General features: G+C 36.9%; 1 long non-coding RNA gene across 4 annotated transcripts in view; it reads left to right on the forward strand.

Moving 5' to 3' along the window:
• The window catches only part of LOC104910167, a 69,454-nt gene extending 49,572 nt beyond the window's left edge, over positions 1 to 19,882 (forward strand). For 2 of the 4 annotated variants that reach the window (XR_002113141.1, XR_002113140.1), the window contains one exon: positions 9,984 to 18,521. This is a non-coding gene — a long non-coding RNA (uncharacterized LOC104910167). Of the gene's footprint in view, positions 1 to 9,983 lie in introns of all 4 variants that reach the window. The other 2 variants (XR_792867.2, XR_002113143.1) reach the window with 2 other exon arrangements.
• The last annotated feature ends 1,271 nt before the right edge of the window (positions 19,883 to 21,153 follow it).

Consider the following 21,153-nt stretch of genomic DNA (forward strand, 5'->3'; position numbering starts at 1 on the left):
TTTTTCCTAGCCTTTTGCGAATGATCGAACAGCTCTGGCAGAAGATTTCACACACTGCCCTAAATTTCTCTCCTGAGGAAGAAAAAGCTTTGAAGGGACAAGTCTAAATGTTTTCTCTCTCCCTTAAGGCCAGTTGCTATTGCACCAAGCTTAACTTGCATAAATCCCTTAAATCATCCTATATCCTTTTGGGACTGAGATTAGAGAAATTGTCAGGATGCAATTACCAACTCATTCAAGAGGAGAAAAAAACCAAGTCGTATTCCTGAAAGTTCTTTCACTGTGAAGGGCAGCAAGGTTATCAGTCAGTACTTTGAATTCACTCAAGCAATACCTTCTGTGAGAACAACACCTTATCCACTGTGTGTGATCTTATTGTTCCTTGTCCTCTCCTAATAAGCCTCCTATCCAGTCATACACAGCGTAATACATTGCCTTTTTCAAATTTAGAGTGTATGAATACTCTAGAGTAAATTATATTTAACTGCTGCTGAAGATTTAATGCTGGGAACATGTTTGTTTAAAGGTATTTTATGAATTCTCTGTCAGTACATCCATGTAACTCTCAAATCCAGAAGGTTGCTCCATCTTTCTTTAGAAATAACAGAAAACTGAGTTTCAAATAGATCAGTCCAAAATGCTGGTCACCTGCACACCAAGGCTATGTCAATCACTTTGAGTAGTTCAAAGATTTCCCATACAGTATTGTCAATCTGTTGTGAGCCAGACAAATACTGGTGCTTTTAGCCCCCATAATTAGAAGTTTAGATATATTCAAGTTACTGAAGGTAAATAAACATCTGGCATTTATTGATTTTTTAATAAAATCATACAACTTTTATTCCAATCATGATTTAATGAAGCACGTTAACGGATTCTGAAAAATATAAATATTTGTATTGGATTCCCAGCTAAGTGTTCTTTGGACCAACACAAACCACTCTTAAATTTATTCAAGGGCCTCTGACCTTTGTGGGTTTTGGCTTAGATTCATAAACCACATGCATAATCAGGGGAGCAAGAGGCAACATTTTCCCATCCTCACTTTGGTGTTTTATCAGATACAGCCTAGGTTTAACGTATCTGAGTTTCCTATGTACTACATACCTACTACCACCACTGATATTTTCTGATCTGGGTCTCAAGCAACTTGTAACTAGTTACAAAGCCATGTGCTCCAAAGCCCTGCAGATTTGAAGAATGGAGAACAGATGCCCAAACTATAGAATTTCCATACAGCAGCTCTGGTCCTACAGCTGTGAACTGCAGTGGTGAACAAACTAACGAATACTTGGGGCACTTCAGCTGCTAAAGAGGAATGACATACCAGAGGTATAGACTATGCAGTCAGGGTCATTACTCCAGGCTACCAGGTTCCCTCAGTGCCTGTTTAGATAACAGTGCAAGTGACATTGTGCATTGATGGGAGAACAAATTGGTGTATCTTTCAGTCTCTTCTTCGGGTGCCCAAACCTGATTTATTGCATGCACAGGACTGGACTTGGCTCTGTTCCTAAGAGCCAAAAGTGTGAGCTGAATCACTTATAGCAGAGCAGGCTAATAACAGTTTTCTCTTTTTTCTTTGGTAAATATGAAAAACAGAAGCAAATTAGACTCAGCCCATAGGGAAGACTTCTGACTTCTCAAAATATTTCTTTGAAGTTATGTCTTCACTGCCAATTTGGCTGATGTTAACCTACATTTCAGGTAATCTAGTCAGAATATCTGCACAACAGTGAAATAATAGTTGAACTACGAAGTCCAAACTAGTGTCAGTAGTTCACTTACAGCTCTAAGGCCTTTTGCTGACACATCTCATCATTTTTATTGCAGCAATAAGATTACTTACATTAGAAATTCATTTGTGCTAATACTGAAGAGAGAATTTGCTGTCCTGTAGGATACACGTGGGAGCTATGAGAAAGCATTAGGAGGCTAATAGAGTTTGATAACTTTCATCTGCATTGACACTGCACAGTGGTCTTTTTAAACTATGATGAGATCGAAATCTGCTGACCCAGGCACAGGCAATTGGACTGAGTAAAAAAGCCATAATATGGTCATAGGTTCAGGTGTGCATGGACTATAGTTAGGATCAACCTCCAGGGTGTAACTTTGGTTGTCTTTAAAGCAAAGATAATGCTTTCAGCGGGGGTCAAGTTGGTCATATCCTTTCTGTTCAGTTTAACTCACACATTTTGCAAGTTATTTCTGCATACGCTATGTAATGCTGCCATTATTTAGAAAGAAAGAAATATTTGGGGGAAAAAAACATGAGTATTTGTCTGATTATGAGGAAACATTAGTTCTTTAGTGTGCATTTTGGTCCTTTTCTTCATTGGTTATTATTCTGATTGCAAAGGGTAGTCGTGAGCAACAAGTTCCCGTGAAATCACTTATCTTCACATTGGCTCTGAAACATCCAGAAGCCCCTCAGACAGGGAACAAAATTCTCTTTCCACAGTATGAATTTCAATTGTTTGTAAATTATGAGCTATATTTATCCACAATTTTCAGAATCCTCTGCAGCTCAGTCTGATACCAAAAAAAATCCTAAATACTTTTCCTCCCGCTTTATGTTGGTATGAATATCCTACTATATGTTTTACTGGAAACTGAAGAAGGTCTTTTTCATTTGACCTTGCTAGCTAATGAGGAAAATCAAATTTCTTCTCAGGCCAAAAATGCACTAACAATTCCATAATTTTATGGTAACAACAGCAAATAATGTTGGAGTTCTTCAGTTTTGCCAAATTGTCATCTAAAGCAACAATAGGAATATAAGTCCAGTTTGTTCTGCCAATTTCTGAAGGTGCTATAGAGGTTAAATAACAAATAGCTAATGTTTCTGCTTTGGATGATATTATAAAGGAAATTGGATAAACACTGAAACATAAATCAGGAAAAAGCACTAGAAAATGATGCCATCAGTTAGAAAAATGTGCGGTACTAATACCTGATCTGTCCTCTTGCTTGCTGAAAGTAGAAAAGAGAAAAACATTTAGTATCTTGAGTAGTCTAGGCACTGATTGATTTCATCTCATAATGCTTTCTAATGTATCTTCCAGAGCACCTTATAAATCATATGTGTTGTATTTTTTTTGCCTTGTTGAGTGCTACTTGGTCAATTATAAATTGCTCAACTATCAGAACAAACAGGGAAAATCAGGGTCTGAGTGGCTGGTGTTTCTCTTCCTTCTGGAGACCTTGATTCAGTTCAGTATTTAGGTGCACGTTAGCCTAAAGCAGGTGAGTGATCCCATTAAAGTTGTGTGCATAAGTAACTTTGCAAATAAAAACCATTTTCAGTCTTTCAGATCACTATAATACTTGTTATCTTAGAAAATCAGTACCATAGGAAAAAATCACACAATTAAAAGGAAAAGTAGAAGTTCTTTTAATTCATGTAATTATGAGCATGAGTTCCAAATCCATAGTAGTTTCATATGGCTTTATGCTTTTTGTGTCTATGTGTCTTTTCTACTTGACTAGAGCTATAACAACTTTCATGAGAATGCTGTGAAACTCTCAATGAAAACTGTGCAAACTACAAACTGGAGAAGGCAGTTTTCTTTGTTTCACCCTGCTCTTGGGAAATCCTGTTTGTCTAAATTAAAATAGGGGGATTTGGATTACAGATGCAGTGTTGAGGAACACCTGAAACTTAGAGTCTGAATGGAATCTCTAATCCATATTGTATTGTATAATCCTGCTGAAAAGTTCTTCATACTGGCAAATACATCTAGAATTATCTCAGTACAAATCTGATTTTCCCATTTAAAAGAAAGAAAAAAAAAAAAAGAACAAATTAATTTACAGGGAGAGAAATAGGGATCACTTTTACAAAGAGAGGAAAAATAGTAGCAGGGCCTTAGCTACTCAATTTTATTTATTTCAGGGATCTGGCCACTACCATCTCCCTCTCCCAGCCAATTAGTTGATTTCGGCCCTATGTTCTCAAATTTGGAAGACTTCACTCTTGGTTTTATTTGTAGCATCTTGTGGGGAATACTTTAAAATACTTTTAAAGCTTTCTTTAGCTGAGAATCACACTTCGCATTTCTTTCAACATCAATGTATATGGGACTTTGAAACAGATTTGGAAGTATATAGTGTTAGTGGAGACTGTTGTAACTGGCAGAAAGCGTGGTTCAGCAAAATGTTGGTCATTATGGAATTCTTTTGAAGCTGTCAGTCTCACTGAACAGAGATAAATAACTAGATTTTTTTGGTTTGTTCCTTTAACTAACTTTTAAAATGGATATAGGATATAAAACTGAGAGATTATGTAAGACAGCAACAGAAAAAACCTGTGCCTGAGTCAGAAAAACAAATTCAGGCCGCCTTCTACCATTATCTCTCCTTCCACTTACCCTTAAAGAAAAGCAGAACACCACATCTAGGTTAGAATTCGAATCTATTTTGAATTGCAACTAACCAATAAGCTATCACTCTGAAATTCAGTAGTAGCAATCTCTTCTGAAAATCTTTCAATATTATATTGATGTACAGTTATTATCTGATAAAATGATATTTTGATTACCTGCGTAGGCATCTTTTGATGTTTGTCTTATTTTTTCATCACAAAAAATGTTATTCATGGAATCAGAAGTCACAAATGGAAAGCAGCCTATTAACTCACTCGGTTCAGCTCTCATCAAGGTAGAAGGCCAATAAACACAAACCAGCATTTTCATAAATAGTTAGCAGAAATGACACAGAAAGTTGTAACTACGCCTTAACCAATGCAACTCACATTTAGCACACAGTAATCACCAGAGCTCTTTCCATACTATACTGACAAGGAACTTCAGAGATTTTTAGGATCCGTCTACCCTCATTTTCTAGGTAACACGTGTGATTTTCCATCCATTTCAGATACAATACTGTTTCCCTGCCAAACGTATTTCAGAGGCTTTGAGGACAAACATTATTGCTTTTGAGACAGATTTGAAGGTATTCCAGAGTCTGGCTTCAAAATGAATGACCTACCCTTCAGTATGTAAACAGATTAAACTAAAACCTACTTGTATTCTAGTTCAATTTGTTCATTCTCAGAGTGCTCATCAAACTTGCAGACTAAAGCCATACTTGTTAGGTTCCTTGTGGGGCTGTGCATTTAGAACCAGCTCGTGAAACCATGGTTGCAGTTACTGGTACCTGCACTTTTGTCATACAACCCACATTTCCCAAGTGACAGCTGCCTCTCCTGATGTAATGCTTCAGTGGCCTTGACAGTTTTAGTAATCATGGTGAAAATCAGAATAATACCACTAGTTTACAAAAAGTAAACAAGTTCCTTACGGTGGGAAGGAGAAAGGAAAAGAAGGAAATGAGACCATTCGGCATATCTCAAGAGTAAAGTGTGGCTTTTTTAAAGCATCTGTCCAAAGTGAACTTCCTTTTAAGTAACACTGCCTTCCTGCTAAGTTATTGTTGAGAGGATTTACATGTAATGGGAACAATGAATAATCCCCCTCGTTCTTCACTCATCCTGTCAATGAGCTCATGCACTATGCAGGACTGAAAGCTTATCACAAAATGCTGGAGGATCAGCACACTGCAGGGATAAAGTGACTGTCAAGTTCAGCTGAAATTAGAAAATACAGAGGCAAAATAATTTGCCAGAACTGCTCAGATTGTAAAGATTGAAGGCTGGTACCACACCTAGTACTGTGTCCTCACAACAAGACTCACTGCCTCAGTGGCTTTGTTTTAGAGATCCATGTCTGAAGGTGAAGCTGAAGAGGGAGGGGATAATTCCTTTTCAGATTTAGCTGCCATAAACCAAGATTTGTGGTTTATAAACCACTGGAATAACAATGTATAATAGATGAGACAAAAAATACTACTGCTCATTTTCTGTTATGTCATGCTTTTCTTCACAAATTTTCTTCCTGTGAAATGTCCGTCTGCTTATGTGAGGTAAAGATTACTGAACACATGGTATCAGTTTTCTCCAAGCTGAGAGCTGATATCAGGTGCATTGTGTGAACACGAATAAGGCTTCACTCTGAAAACTGTTGAATTAGCATTATACATTATAACAAAAAATGTGTTAATGACAGGTTAAAAAAAAGAAACAGCCTTTTTAGATGCATCATGAAACAAATTGGTACATTCTTTATGTCAGGTACAGGCAAAAGCACAATGCTGATGCTTTTTTTCCCTCCCCCCATAGTTTGTTTCACAGACAAAAATGATCAAAAGGACAGATTTAATTCCATTGTTAAACAGGGAGTTCAGCATGCATCAGTCCAAGAATCATTCCAACTGCACTCTTCAGACTATGTGCTATAGGAAGTTGGTTATCTTTCAAAGCCACTCTTTGCTTTTCTTTGGGAACATTATGGTCAGTTCTTTTTGCTGTCCATATCTGTTCACACTGATGTTAACCTGTGACATTAGCCACACAAAATTGTATGCACAGAGGTCTGTTGGCTCTGATAGAGAAGGAAGACTAACTTCTTCAAAGTCTGCAGATCACCCTACATGGGCAATCCCCAAGACATCTTTGCTGATCTCAACATTTCCAGAGCAGTTTGATACAGGGAGATGTCCTTGTGGTAACAGCTGTGCATATTTACCAGAGAGACGAAGAATTACAAGAGCAGCACAGAGGATGAAATTCTGCCCCTGTTTATGTTAGCTAACATTCTGCAAACACTAATATCCAAGTAGAAAAAAAAATCAAAATCAAAATAAAATAAAGTGATCTTTCCGTGAAAACCCTCCCATTGGGAACCCATGGGAGGGAACTACAGAGCCCTGTGACAGTAACTGCCCCTTACTGCTTCCTGGTGGATACAGAAGCAGCACTCGACTGCTCCATGTTGCACAGTCTCTCCCACTGCATCAACACTGGGAGGGATTCTCCAAACACAGAGAAATAAAAGAAGAAATTAAGGAAATAAAAAATGAGGAAGGAGGGCAAGAGAAATGCTCTGATCCCTAGAAAAAGGCTAAGAAATATAACAAATATCTATGAATCTCTTGAATGAAGCTCTTGAATGAAGCTCCTCTTAATTAAAAAAAGTTTTAAAAAATATTACTTTTCTAAAAGTATCAGTTCTTTCATACAGAAATGATGTCTTATGATAAAAAGTGCTTTTAAAAATAGAAAGTTTCCCTATAAAAACAATAGCCTGAAAATACCCTACATGGCAAAAGGAAATTATATAATGATATTTGTTCTTATTTATGAAGTTCCTCCATGAATTTAATCATTTATGTGCACATTTTATGTACAGAAAGCTTCTAAAATTCTAAATGCATGTCCCCATAACCTTGTAAGCACTGGGAAATATCTGATATGTTCCAGATAGAACACTCACAATATGTTCAGTTGGAAAAATATTGCTTTCGTATGCTCATATTTTCAATCAGAAGATCCACATTTTAAAATGTCCTCAATGATATGATTTTCTTCTCTAGGTTGAAAGAGATATTCTTCACAGAGCGTACAGAATTTATTCAAACAAACAAGACTGCAGCTCAAGAGTGCTGTGAGCTAGAAAATCAATTGAAAAGAGTCAGTTAAAATACATAAACAATTACCAAATGATAAACAACAAGTTACAGGTGGCAAATATGGGTGACATCTCACATACAGAGAGATGAACAGAAAAACACAGCTACAGCTGATACAGAAAATTTAACACAGTTAACCACAGTATATTTCTGAATTAATATTTTTTAAACAGTATTTAACTTCGTATGTGTTATTAGAAAACAGAAACATCTCAAGAATGAGACCCAATTCTGTGTTTAGCATATTAGGAAAAAAAATAGCCAGAGAGAATATAAGTGGCTGGTTGAGAAGTAAAAGACAAGTGGTCAGATCAGCAGAAAGCGTGAAATAAAAAATTGTGTTTATTGATGGAATTCTGAAATGGAAAAGTAACTGAGTTAGTTATTGTATTTTCCAGGTATTCTGAAAGACAGAATGAATCCTACAGTAGAAAAAAAAGAGATTATATAAGGCATGAAAATATATAGGTTATTTAAAACAGGAAATAAACACTGATTAGTTGTGCACAGACTGTGTTCTAAAAGGTTAAAAGGCAGCACATTACTACTCACTGCACAGTTGTTCTGATCTACTGAGGTTCCAGTAGATCAGTCATGGACAACTCCAGGGCAAGAATCACACCAAGGCTCACCCATGTGACTAAGGCCAAGCAATCTCATACTGCTGAACACCAAGCAAAACAGGGTTTAACTGGAAAATCACCGTTAGCTAGTATTCCAGTCAAAGAAAATTTGTGTTATCTCTCAGCTACTGTGCTGAAAATCTAATATCATAGAATCATAGAATGATAGAATGGTTGGAAGGAACCTCAAGAATCATCAAACTCAAAACCCCTGTCACAGGTAAGGCTGCCAACCTCCAAACTGAATACTAGACCAGGCTGCCCAGGGCCCCATCCAACCTGGCCTTGAACACTTCCAGGGATGCAGCATCCACAATCTCTCTGGGCAGCCTGTTCCAGCACCTCACCACCCTCACAGAAAAGAACTTCCCCCCAAATTTTCCCTCTTTCAACCTAAAACCATTTCTCCTTGTCCTGCGGATATCTACCCTTGCAAACAGTTGACTCCTCTCCTATTTGTATGTTGCCCTCAGGTACTGGGAGGCTGCAATGAGGTCACCCCTCAGCCTTCTTTTCTTCAGGCTGAACAAGCCCAGCTCCCTCAACCTTTCATCAGAAGTGGAGGTGCTCCAGCCCCCTGATCATCTTTGTGGCCCTCCTCTGGACCCTCTGCAACAGCTCCCTGTCTTTCTTGTGCTGGGGTCCCCAGACCTGGACACAGTACTCCAGATGGAGCCTCACAAGAGCAGAGAGGGACACTTTCCCTGCTGGCCACCCCTCCTCTGATGGAGCCCAGGCTCTTCAACACACAACTTTTCAACTGTTCTGCACACTATAAGCTCCTTCTTAAATTGACAATACCCTATCAACATCAGAAATCATAGGCAAATTGTACTTTATTAGTGTCCAGGCATGTTTGCATGAAAGCTAGATCAAAAGAATAAAATTAATAAACTAGAAAATAAAAGAATAAAAAATCAATGTTGTGCTATCTTATACATTCCAAGAAACTGTATTATTTATGGTTGTAGGCAGCATTTGAAATGCTGCCTGACCAGACCTGGCTGACTTGGGTCAGCCATCTTTCCAGCAGTCCATTGTATATGAATTATTTTGGTATCTTTTTCATTTGATGTGTTTCTGAAAACATAGAGAAAATGCATTGATTTCTTTTACTGCATTTGTTACATATTTTGTTCAGGTTACCTCTGCAAAGAATTCATACACTGGATTTTCACTAATTGCTATCCATGACTATTTCTTTCTGCTCTTGTTAGAAAGACCGAAATGCCTTAAACAGGAACACAATAAATATCAAATGACAAATCTCAGACAATGAGATACTCATCTTCGATACCAACTTTATAGACAAACAATTATTTGTTCTATTATTCTTGAAACATGCTGGATAAGGCAAATTCATTGCCCACTGTTTGCAATATCTTTTGGAAGCTTGAAAAAAAAAGTTGCAAAGCTGTAATTTCAAAACCACAATCTTCTGTTGCTGTATGGTGTATGTCTTACATAAATCAATGTTGCTGACTGAGGGTATCTAAATAAGTGGAAGCACTTGTGTGCCTGTTCAGATCGAGTAAACTCAAACTTCATTTCATTTTAATCATATTTCATTCTTTAAAATTACTCCATTTTTTCACATCAGAGAATAAGATGAATTAATTTGCTTGACATGGTTATCCTTGTTCCTCAGAATAAGCGTTGCAACCGCTTTGTCTCTATTTAAAATTATATCATTAATTGATGATATAAAAAGGGCTGGTTTTGGTCGATGTTGCTCAGGCACTTTGTGTTGTTCCATTTAACTCTCTTTACCCCAGAGAGAAAAGAAACAACAGGGATGAGGCATAGATTTCAGTTTCTGCTTGTTCACAGGGCAGATCTCCAAATGGGGAAGCTCAGAAGGATCCAAGAGGAGAAAGCAACAGGAAGTAACCATCCTCTGACTGCAGGAGAGGCACGCTGATGATGGCATGGCTCCTCCAACCAGGACCCGATCTCATGAGTCCAGAAAGTTGAGGAAATTTGTTTCTTTTGTGCATGTTGCAATTATCAAAGAGTAAGGCGTTGGAAGAGACAGCTCTAATAGAGCAAAGTTTATCCATGACACTTTTTCCAGTAGGTTACCGCCTGCTTTGGCAAATTGTTTGGAAGAAAACTCCATTCACCACTTCATCTGCTGCAGACAAATAAAACAGATTATATGATATAATCTTTTGATATAAGGAGAAGACTCATAAAGTGACGTAACAAAAAAACAACATTCCTGGTAAAAGAAAATGATATGACAGCTGCTCCCACATGACACTTTGCTTCAACATAGCCATATTTGTTTATCCCAGCAATAGCTGAATTTTGCCAACTTTCTGACCCACTGGAGACGGCTGAGAGATGACTCAATCTCAGTGGTGATGGAATTGAATCTAGTTTGTAAAATGCTGTGAGATCTCTTGGGTTGAAAGTTGGTATAAAAATATGATTTATTAAAATAAATGTTCTGTAAATTATAGAGCAGCTTTGATTTACAAATACTTAACGGGCTTTAAACGTAGCTTTTCATATGTTCTCTTTGACAAGTTGGATATTACAAGATTTAGCAGACCCAGAGAAATAAAAAGCCAGAGGGAGAGAAAATTTAAAGCCTATGATTTTTTTTTTCCTTTTTAATGATGGGGCTCACCAAAACCCACATTTAAAACAAAATGCCTTTTTCATTGGTCAGTCATTTGAGGAACTAAAAGCAATTAAACGGCATACTGACTTCAAATTTGCTTCTTCCATACTTCAAATGTATCTTCTTTAGAAGCTAACAATGAAGCACTATTACTCTACATCTACTTTTGGCTATGGCACAGTACTTCACAAAGCATGCTTGTGCACAGTTCTGCAAGCTGGAGCCCAGCGAATTAAATCAACATTTATATTCCCCTTAAGTAAATAAATCTGTGAGGGGTGAGATGCAATCTTAGGAAAAATTGTGTTTAGGTTAAGCTAGGGACAAGCTGCTTAGAAAACTTGAACTTTGTTGGAAAATCTTCAAAATAATTCTGAGTACTAGACTTCAGCTGCTCTCCTCTGTAGCATAGGTGTCTATACAGACCCTGACAGGAATAACCATAAAGCCAGAAAAAGAGCTATATCTTCTGCAAACAAGGATCTTTCTAAGCCAGCAACCTGCCACTGACATCACCTAAGATGTGGATAATTAGGGAAGAGCATAACTGTGCAAATGTTGTTCTGATACTTCAACAGTCTGCAGTTCATATCTGAGCTTAAAGTGGTATTATTATGTTTAATGGTGCCTGGTAGATTTTTCTCATGGATTTGTTCATTCAATTTTGTAGAATCATGGAATCATAAAATGACGTCCAATCCCCCCTTCTGTGGACATGGTTGCCAACCACTTGATCAGGCAGCCCAGGGCCAATCTGGCCTTAAACACCTGCAGGGATGGGGCAACTTTGAACTGATATAAATATTACTGTCCTGCAATAAACAGAGTAGCTAGTACATGCACTAAACCTCAAGGGAAGGAAAAAAAGACAAACAAAATGTATTTAATTACTTAAGATGTATATTTCACACAAATAAAATTAAACACCTTATAAAGATATTAACTGGAAAGGTTCATTCATAGAAAGAGAAGATAGCTTGAACTTTGAACCGTAAACATACTTCTAAAGTTTCCTCTCGTTATATTTTCTCAAGTCACTTTGGCCATTATGAAGAAACAGGTAAACTATATAGCATTTATACTTCAGAAAGTGACAATATCGTATATAGTTTTGTACAAACTGACTAAAAAGGTTAAGTGTTTTCAGGTAAGGAATAGCTTTATTGTGAATCAAAGGCATTGTTTTTCTGTTTTTTTCTTTTGTTAGAGGAGATTGATTTACAGTCAAGGAATACATTGTTGAATTTTGGATGGACAATAACTAGGAAATGTTATTCGATTCATTTTAAGTTGCTGATTTAATTGTGAAACTCTTTCTCCTTAAAATTGTTTTGTTTATTTGCTTGTTTGTTTTAACAAGTCAATCAGGAAATATTTTGTTTCTTTTGTTCTTTTCACTTTGAACAAATTTAACTTTCCTTAGATGAAAGTGAACAATGATTTCCAAGATATAAAATTCCGCTTCTATCTCATTTGCCTCCTATGTGATGTACTCTTGAATTCGGCTCAGTTGAAACACTACAATCCTGTCATAATTTACAGACCTGTGGTGGAGATATGTCTCTCTGCATTTTCAAATGCTGGATTTGCTCTGTTATCAGGTCTGATAGCAGTACCACTCCTGACAGCCTACTTTGGGGTTTCACTTCCACCATAGGTAGAAAGCCTGGATGAAAAGAAAGCTGCTGTGCATGAGCTAGCAGCAACCAAATCCTTCATATGCCCTTAGTGAAGAAAAATGGATTTTTGAATTCAAAGTTAGATAGGAAGAAATTAAAAAGGAGCAACGAAATCTCCCATATTCACAATCCGAAAATCAAGTCTGTAATTGTTATTGTATGTTTTCACTCTCATAAGAAAGAGGAAAAACATAGTTATCATCAGTAAACACAATAGTAAATTCAAGAAAACATGCAGTACCCTTCATCTAAAGAGACCTGAAGCAGCTTATAATCACTAATTAATTAAGCCTTGCAGCATTTCTGGAAGTGATATGCAACTTGAATAATGCATTTCTCAAGAGACTCAAACTGTGATCTTTTTGTGCAACCCACAGTTTAACAGGAAAATTCTGGATCTCATATTTTTAATACCTGAGTTATTAATGTATTTTTAAACTCTTTCAACTCCAGTAAAACAGTCTCACTGTGATGGCCTCCCCACAGAGGATTTGTGGCTATAACAACTGCAATATAACGGAGATGGAAAAAGACGGGACTTGTGCCTTTTTCCAGGTACTCAGAGATTCACTTACTTAAAGTTCGGTGGTCAAGCATGTTCTTCCAGAGAATTTCTTATCATGCAGAGCAAATGTATTATCATTGTATGTGTTCCACCTTTATTACTGTCTTCCATATAGACAAGGTATAGTGCAGCTACCTTTTTCCTAAGGGCAACAAGCACTTTTACAGAGAGCATGTTCTGCATATTGAAACCTCATCTGACATAGAGTCTGCCATAACTTTCATCATCAGTAATCTACAGCAACTCTAGTAAAGTCATTAAGTGGGTTTGGATCAGCCCTCATGAAGTCTACTCAAAGCATAAGCTGGTATAATCAAATTTTAATGATTTCTTAGAGAGACAAGCTGAATATTTGTGAATATTTCTACCAATGAAGGCTTTCAGTTAAGCACTTTTTGATTTGCACTAAACTCTGGATTTTTCAGTTTTAGTTATATCCAAAGCATAAATCTGCCTCTAAAGCTCCTCCAGTCTTTCAACAAACCTAAATTATGGTACTGATATCTAGAATACTTTATTATAATTTCACTACTTCAAGGACAATGCATCTGAAAGTATGCAAAGACATTCTCTGAGCTGCTGTGCAGCAAAAGGAGCACTTGTATTTAAAATAATCTGATCTGTCTTTGGAATTGATGATCAACTTGTATTGATTTATGTATAGAAACTTGGACCAACTTCTCAAAGGCTGACAAAAGAGAAGATTAATGTTGAAGTACTGATGCTCTGGTACAATGTGTACTAACTTAGAAGAAAATATATGTTTTAAACCATTCTTTCATTAATATGGTACAGATAGAAGAAAAAAATGCAAACGGGGAAACTAAGAGAATGATCCTGGCTTCTTCTGTTTGGAAGCATGATGTTTGAATGAGATTTTCTCAAATTATTCTTCTCTGTCTTAACACCTGAACCTCACCAGAACTATAAACTTAAGGAAAACTCTCATTTGCCGAAGAAATAGTGGAAAGTTCTAAGGAAATTAAAGTGACAAAAGCAAAACAAAAGCAAAACCAAAACAAACAAATAAACAAAAACCAACTGCCATAGCCAAGAAAGGATATTACTTATTTATTAGTTTATTGTTTAGCAGTCCACCAGTACACAAGTATGTCAGACAGATAGTCAGTTGTATTTTTCTGTTTAATACGCTTCCATTCTGCACTAACCCAACCACAATCTGCAGATGCCTGGGGTTTATCTTGTGATAAACCTAAGGTTTGTCTTCATCTTTCATGCATGTACTAGTTCATAATACATAACTATGCTTTATAGAAACATTTACCTACCTTAATGCTAGTATACATTCACATAAACTCATATGAATAGAATTACCACATGCAGTTTATTCAGTCTATTTGGTAATACCTACGTTATCCTAATTTTATTATTCTGAAACCTGGATACATCGTCTGCATATCCAAAACAATATCAGCCTCTTGACAAGTGTTCAGTATGCTGTTCCCCATCCCAGTTTTAAATTAAGGTCAGGCAAAGAATCCCGCACACATACATTTTGAAAAGGTCAGGTTCTGCTCTCAGTGACAGCAGCATGCCTGAGAATAGTTGTAGGACCTAATGGCTGCTGTCTGTCACACTGACACAACTTAAAATGAGAATAATTTCTCCCTTACTCTCTCTTTCAGTAGTTATTGAGTTATGGAAAATAAGATTAGAGCAAGGAAAGTGATGCTGATGAGTGAACTTTTTATCTAATGGACATTCTCACTTATCTCAAAATGAAAGTAGTAGAACTATAGTCACGGTGAGTATGTCAGCCCAGATGATTACCATGGTTTGTTTGCACAGCAGATCTTCTGCATTTCTATCCTACAGTACTTCTGCATAAATAGAAACAAATGCATATCATTGTAGCACCTATTTATTCTAAAGTAGACCACTACAGGGCAGCATGTTATGCCATAGTTATGAGTCTGTTAAATCCCCATCACTCTCAACCTGTGCAGAAGACATTTAACTACTTGCTCTATGCAAATCTATTAGCTCAATTGGTTGCGTAAATGACTTTGTTGGTGCTTGAAATGGTAGTTTGCAACTCTGAATATGACTTATTTATTTAGCTCTCCTTAGTGGGTTGTCATCATGCTATATTGAGACAGATTTAGGTTAATATCTGTGTTCTGAAGAAGTTTTCTTTTAAATTAGCTCATTTCCATAGGCCTCAGAGTACTATCAGGACAAGAAACCAAGCCATGCTCTCTGCTAAATGAACTCATACAATTTACAGGTGATTTTTCAATGAAGGTCAAAATATATAATTAAGATCAAAACAAGAAAAATAAATAAAATAATAAAAATTTGTGAATCCTGTCTTTTTAGAATAAGTAAGGCAATTGCAAAGTATTGTTGCAAGTTTTAAAAGAATAGTATGACTTTCACTGGGCCTGGATATTATGCATTGAAACTTCATAAAAAGTCAGCTAGGGAAAAAAATTATATGTACTCCAAAAATCAATGTCTATTTTCTTTTTATACCCATTAAAATAGTATATGAAATGCATCTTCTGAAAGTGACATAGAACAGGTAAAAAAGAACTTAAAAAAAAGAGCATTATACTGAATTTATACTAAATGAAAGAACTAGACTTGTGTTAGGATTGTAAAATGAAGCCAAGTGAAAAGAAGATTTGGTTTTGATGAGGATAAATCAATGAATCTTCTTTTCAGTAGACTTCTACCAAACAAGAGCAATGAAGAATGTGAAGACATGATGACACACAGGGTTTGCTATATGAGTTCTTTCTAGACAAGGTTTTTCTATGGAATTTCTCTATCACTTTGTACTCAGTATTCTTCAAAACAAGTATTTTTTGAAAAGTGGTCATGGTACTATTTTATTGTTGTTATTTATGTTATTATTTACATTACGTACTACCATTGCAAGCCTCAACTGTATTAGGACATCACTTTTTTCAAGTATTTCTTGTTTCATAAACCTGAACTAATTGTCTTCTTTCACAGGAGTTGAACTGACAAATAATTCATTGGGCTTTAGCAAAAGTGTTTATGATTGAGCAGAGGGTAAAATATGGTGTCTGCAAGTCTAATGCAAATGTTTCGATAGTGAATACAGTGATTTCAGCAGAGACAAGACAGACAACAACAAATGTTGTTACGCTGATGACAAGAGATCCTGAAGAAAGGAATTTGAATAAGACTGTATACAAAACAAAGAATATCCAGAATAAAAACTGCTTCTTGGCAATGGAAAACAAATCTCTCTGTCCTCATCCAGTCCTTGCTGTTTCTACCCAGCCTCAGCTGGGTAGAAGTTTTGTGGGCACATGAATGAAGTGTGTTTGAGGTAGTTTATCTGAAAAAGCAGCCTGCACATTTTGGAAAGGGATTCCTGGTTTTTAATTCTGATTCACAGAGAAGGACAGTACGAGTGGCAACATCATATTTATGAATACAAATTCTTAATGACCATCTGTTTGTGTTTAATACATTCAACTAATTCCTGCCATTTATAGAATTCAAAACCACTGATTTCAAATAGTGCATAGGTTCCAAACACAGGATACAGGAATATTTCAAACAGTAGGAGCAAGCAAGGCTGCAGGTTGGACATGCCTGCTTTAGAGCCTGCGTGTGCATCTTGGCATGATTTTAGATGTTTTCAGTAACTCCACAGCACTGTTCACAATCTCCTGTATATTCACCAACAAGAACATTCTCTGACTGACCTCAGGATCTCCTATTTTTCAGACTTTCTACCTGACAACTCCTCTATAGAATTGATGACTGTAGTCCCAGTATTAAAAAACCTTTGTGCTGCACACACTCTGCAAGACAGAAAGGAACTGCAGTGCACCCAGCATCATGGCAAAATTTAGCTCTTTCAGAAAAGAACTGAGATTCCTTAAATTGCTGAGGCCTCACCCCTAAGTAACCTAGCTTCTGGGAGAGCAGAACAATTTTTGTTCAAAATTTGTTTAAGAACAATAAATTTGTTTAAGAACACCAAACATAAAAAACTAAATTTAAGCAGGTGTACTTGATAAAGTTATAAGCAACTGAAAGAATGATAGTAACAGAAAGCATCTGTCCCTTAGGGTATCTCTTGCTACCAGCTTCAAACACACTCTGATAAAACATACAGAGGTAAACACACACAGACAGCTTTGGTGTCCTTGTGGGCTTCCTCCACGTTCTCTGATCTCTAATTGAGACAACACAGAGTTGTGCTCATTTCCACAGTGTCACTTATCTAAAGACACAGAAACATTATCTTCACTCAGCAAAATGTACTTCGCTTTCGAAAATCACTTTATTGAATCAGGCGACCTGCTGCTGGCAAAACAATGTGAAAGGAATTTCATGTGCACACTGTCTAGTTCTTTGAAACCACATATAACCTCATTTAGTTCTATTGCTAAAACAGATCCAAATATTTCTAATTCTCAATTATAATTGTAATATGGAACAGAAAGCATAAAGTTTCTGCTTTTGCCATTTTTTAAATTTTATGTAAAAATAAAGTATTGAAATGATGTGTATTACAACATCATGGATTTTCCAGGAAGCCATGAAATATTTCATTGACATAAATAAAGTCAGATTATTTGATACAGGTATTCTTCAGGTACAGCACTGTCTGCCTAAAATTGCCCAGAGTCTGAAGAGCAATTCCACTGAAATATAAATATTTTTTTATCATAATTATGAAGCCATTCCTTAGAAGATGACCACACTTTAAAGTAAGTTCCAAATTAGAAAAAGCAAACCAGGATGTTATATCAGTCGGACTTTTATTTAGTTAGTTTAAAGTGAAAATTAAGTCCTTCACAAAATTGTTCCTTCAAAGTGTTCTTGACAGTAAGAGATCATAGCTCTCATGGTTTCTTTTATAAATCCGTGTTTGTGACAAAGACTTGCCATAACTGATAAGAAGGAACATCGATAGGACTTAAAATTAAATTTGACCCTGTTGTACAGAGTAGCATACTCCATGTGGGAGAAAAAGTCATCTATTTTTAGTTAAGCTATACTCCTAAGAAATGCATCTTTCCTCCCACACTAAGAACTTATTTTACTTTCACACCTCAGTGGACTGTTAGGAAAACATTTCAAGCAGAAAATCCAGTAAGATTCAGCCAAGTGTACTGCAGACTTGAAAGTCACTCACCAAAATTTGCAAATGTTCTCTAGGAGTTACTTAAGTCCAATTCCTCCCTGATTAGTACAAATACTTCAGCTCTTCCTGCTCATTCTTTGGTCAAGTCCCCCATGTGCAGTATAAATCCCTTTTTTGTTTGTTTGTTTGTTTTTGTCTTGTTTATGATATGAAAAAGTAATTGAAAATCTGCTTATCTAGCAAATTAACTTTCCAACAGTGTTCCATAGATAATATGCTGCTTAAGCTAAGCTTTAAAAAATCATGTTATATCTGATGAAGTTTTCCGCTATTAGAAGCAGTGTTCTACCCACAGAATAAATTAGGCAGCTAGACACACCACTGAAGAAAAAAAAAAGCAATAAAATGGCAAACACTTTTCATCATGCAACCTCTTTCTCAGTTCTGTTAAATGCTTGAAATATGCTTGTAATGTGCATAATAATTATCTGAAATGAAAATTTGTCCCAACTGTAGTAAGTAGATTTTTTAAAATAATGTCATTGAAAGTAATTAAGCCATCCTCAAGCATAAGTTTACAGGAATACAGCACTGTTAAATCTTCAGATTTCCTTAGCTCTTTCTCTGAAGAGAAACAACTCTATGCTTTGGAAAATGTGTTTTGGAGCCAGTACAAGCACAATCCCAGAGAGAAAGTGAGAAGATAATCAGAAATGATTTGGTCAATTTGCACTTCTAGGAAAAACATCCATTTGCAAAAATTCAGTGCTTGGAAATACGTCCCTATTAAAGTCTTCTGCAGATCTACTAGAAGTCATTACTTGACCTTTCTTCATGGGAGAAGTGTTCCAGTTCTCTGATCCTCGTGGCCCTCCTCTGTACCTGCTTCAACAGCTCCACATCCTTCATGTGCTGGGAGCCCCAGACTTGGATGCACTACTCCATTTGAGGTCTAAGGAGGACTGTGTAGAGGGGGACAATTATCCCCCTCGCTCGTCTGGCCACCTCTCTTTTCATGCAGACCAGGATACTGATGGCCTACCAAGCTGCAAAATCACACTGCTGGCTTCAGTGATGGGTCATGGACAAATAGATAAATCAATGCTCATTTGAGCCTTATATAGAACTTGTTGCATCTTGTTGACTCAAATTCAGAATGGAACCTTCCTTAACTACTGTGCAAGCAACTTGTTGACTCATTCAACTAACCTTAACAACTGTTTGGGAATGAATGAATGGAGCTTTAGTGATTCAATTTGGAAGCTGTAACATCTAAGGATACCATTCTGCAAAGGCAGAGTGATAAACTGTTTATCTTCACTTCTTGTCATGGCTCCTCACAGCTGATGAACATCAGTAAATGGAGGAGAGGGTACATGACCACCAAAGACCCTCATCAAAGACATCAAAGAATCTTTTAGACATGAGTGCCCTAAGGGCAGTCTTGGACCAATTAGACTATATAATGATGAACATGCATGTTTACTTTTGTTGAACCACCACCCATCGATCAAGACAACACTGGATCCAGGAGTGGTGAAATATCTCTGTCTCTAAATCTCTCCTTCTCTATCTCTGTTTCTCTTTCCTCTTTCTTCTCAATTTTCTTTTACTCACTTTTCTTTAACAGCCACTGCCTAAATTAGCCTTAAAGTAGTTTCTCACTAATTGTCATTAAAAAATTGCCTAATTTTGACTCAAAGTTGTTGATTTGTAATCTGAGTTGTTAAAAAACTCAATAAACTGTCTTATATTGTTCTTCTGCATCATGATTTGATTCTGTTGCTCTGGTGACCCCTGGAGAGCAGGGAGAGCCCTATTTTCATTTGAATGAAGGTGAATTCCATAGATTCACCATCCTCACAACCCACTGAGTGGGATGAGAAAGTACTCTGGGATGACTTTGTGATCTGTTCTCCCATCCATACCTGTGTGCAGGCACATGATATGCCCAATTCATCTGCAGGAACAGTGGAGCTCTTTATTTTATGGAGCTTCCAAGGAGACGGGAGCAGGTATGATGGAAGGATGACCTCTCCTCATCTTGGGACATCCTCTGCTGATCTTGTTCCAGGAATTCACTGTCTGGCATTCACTGAGAAGTCCAAAACGGACAAAGTTCTGCCTGCATGGTCTTATAAGTGCCAGTCAGAGAAGAGTCACCTCCCACAAATTTTTGGCTACATTCTAGAGACATATGATGTCTGGATATCCTTCCTCATCATGAAGGTACATTTTTAACTTGTAGTCAGCTGCTTCTCCATCAGGATCTAGAAGTCTTTTTTGATACAGCTGGACTCCTGTTAGTTTGTCCCCAGCCCACATTGCTGAATCAAAGAAATCGATGTGTATAAACTTAACTGCAGTGTTTTGTTACTGTTAAGCAAGGTATTCCTTATTGGTAGTGCTGGGATAGCATCGAAATAACTCTCCAACAATGCTCCACCAGTTGATCATTCGTGAACATATTATATTTTCACATATATTATATATTCATTACATTCCCAAATTCATTATTCTATCCACCCCCAAAGATTGCCCAAAAGACATAGGCTTATTTGGTGATCTTCAGTGTCAGCTAGCCTTCTAGCACCATGATGGTCCGCTGTTGGTCCACTGTTAGTCCTTGGGGTGCTCATTTACTTCCTCCCAACACTCCTTTTGTCTCAAAGATTGCTGTAGAATGCAAGGACAATTGGAGAAGTCTCTGCACACACAGATAAGGAAGACAAAGGGGAACATCTTGATGCTGTCTGTCGCATTTTAGGCGTTCCATTGTTTTTTCTTTTGCCTTGTTAAAGCAGAACAGCCTTACAACATGTCTCTCCATCTACAATGCTACATCACAATTATCATCAACAGCATCTAAAGACTACTGTGGTGTTACAAGCAAGCAGTAACAGAATATTTTGTCTAATTACTTCTTCAAATCACTGCTCCATGCTGTTTTCTTCTCTCCAAATGCAGAATATTGATCTTTCCTACTCTTGATAGTACTGGTTAAAGGCACTACTACACCTTATATACAT

This window comes from Meleagris gallopavo, chromosome 3 (genome assembly GCF_000146605.3).
Source record: "Meleagris gallopavo isolate NT-WF06-2002-E0010 breed Aviagen turkey brand Nicholas breeding stock chromosome 3, Turkey_5.1, whole genome shotgun sequence".
NCBI classification, from domain to species: domain Eukaryota; kingdom Metazoa; phylum Chordata; class Aves; order Galliformes; family Phasianidae; genus Meleagris; species Meleagris gallopavo.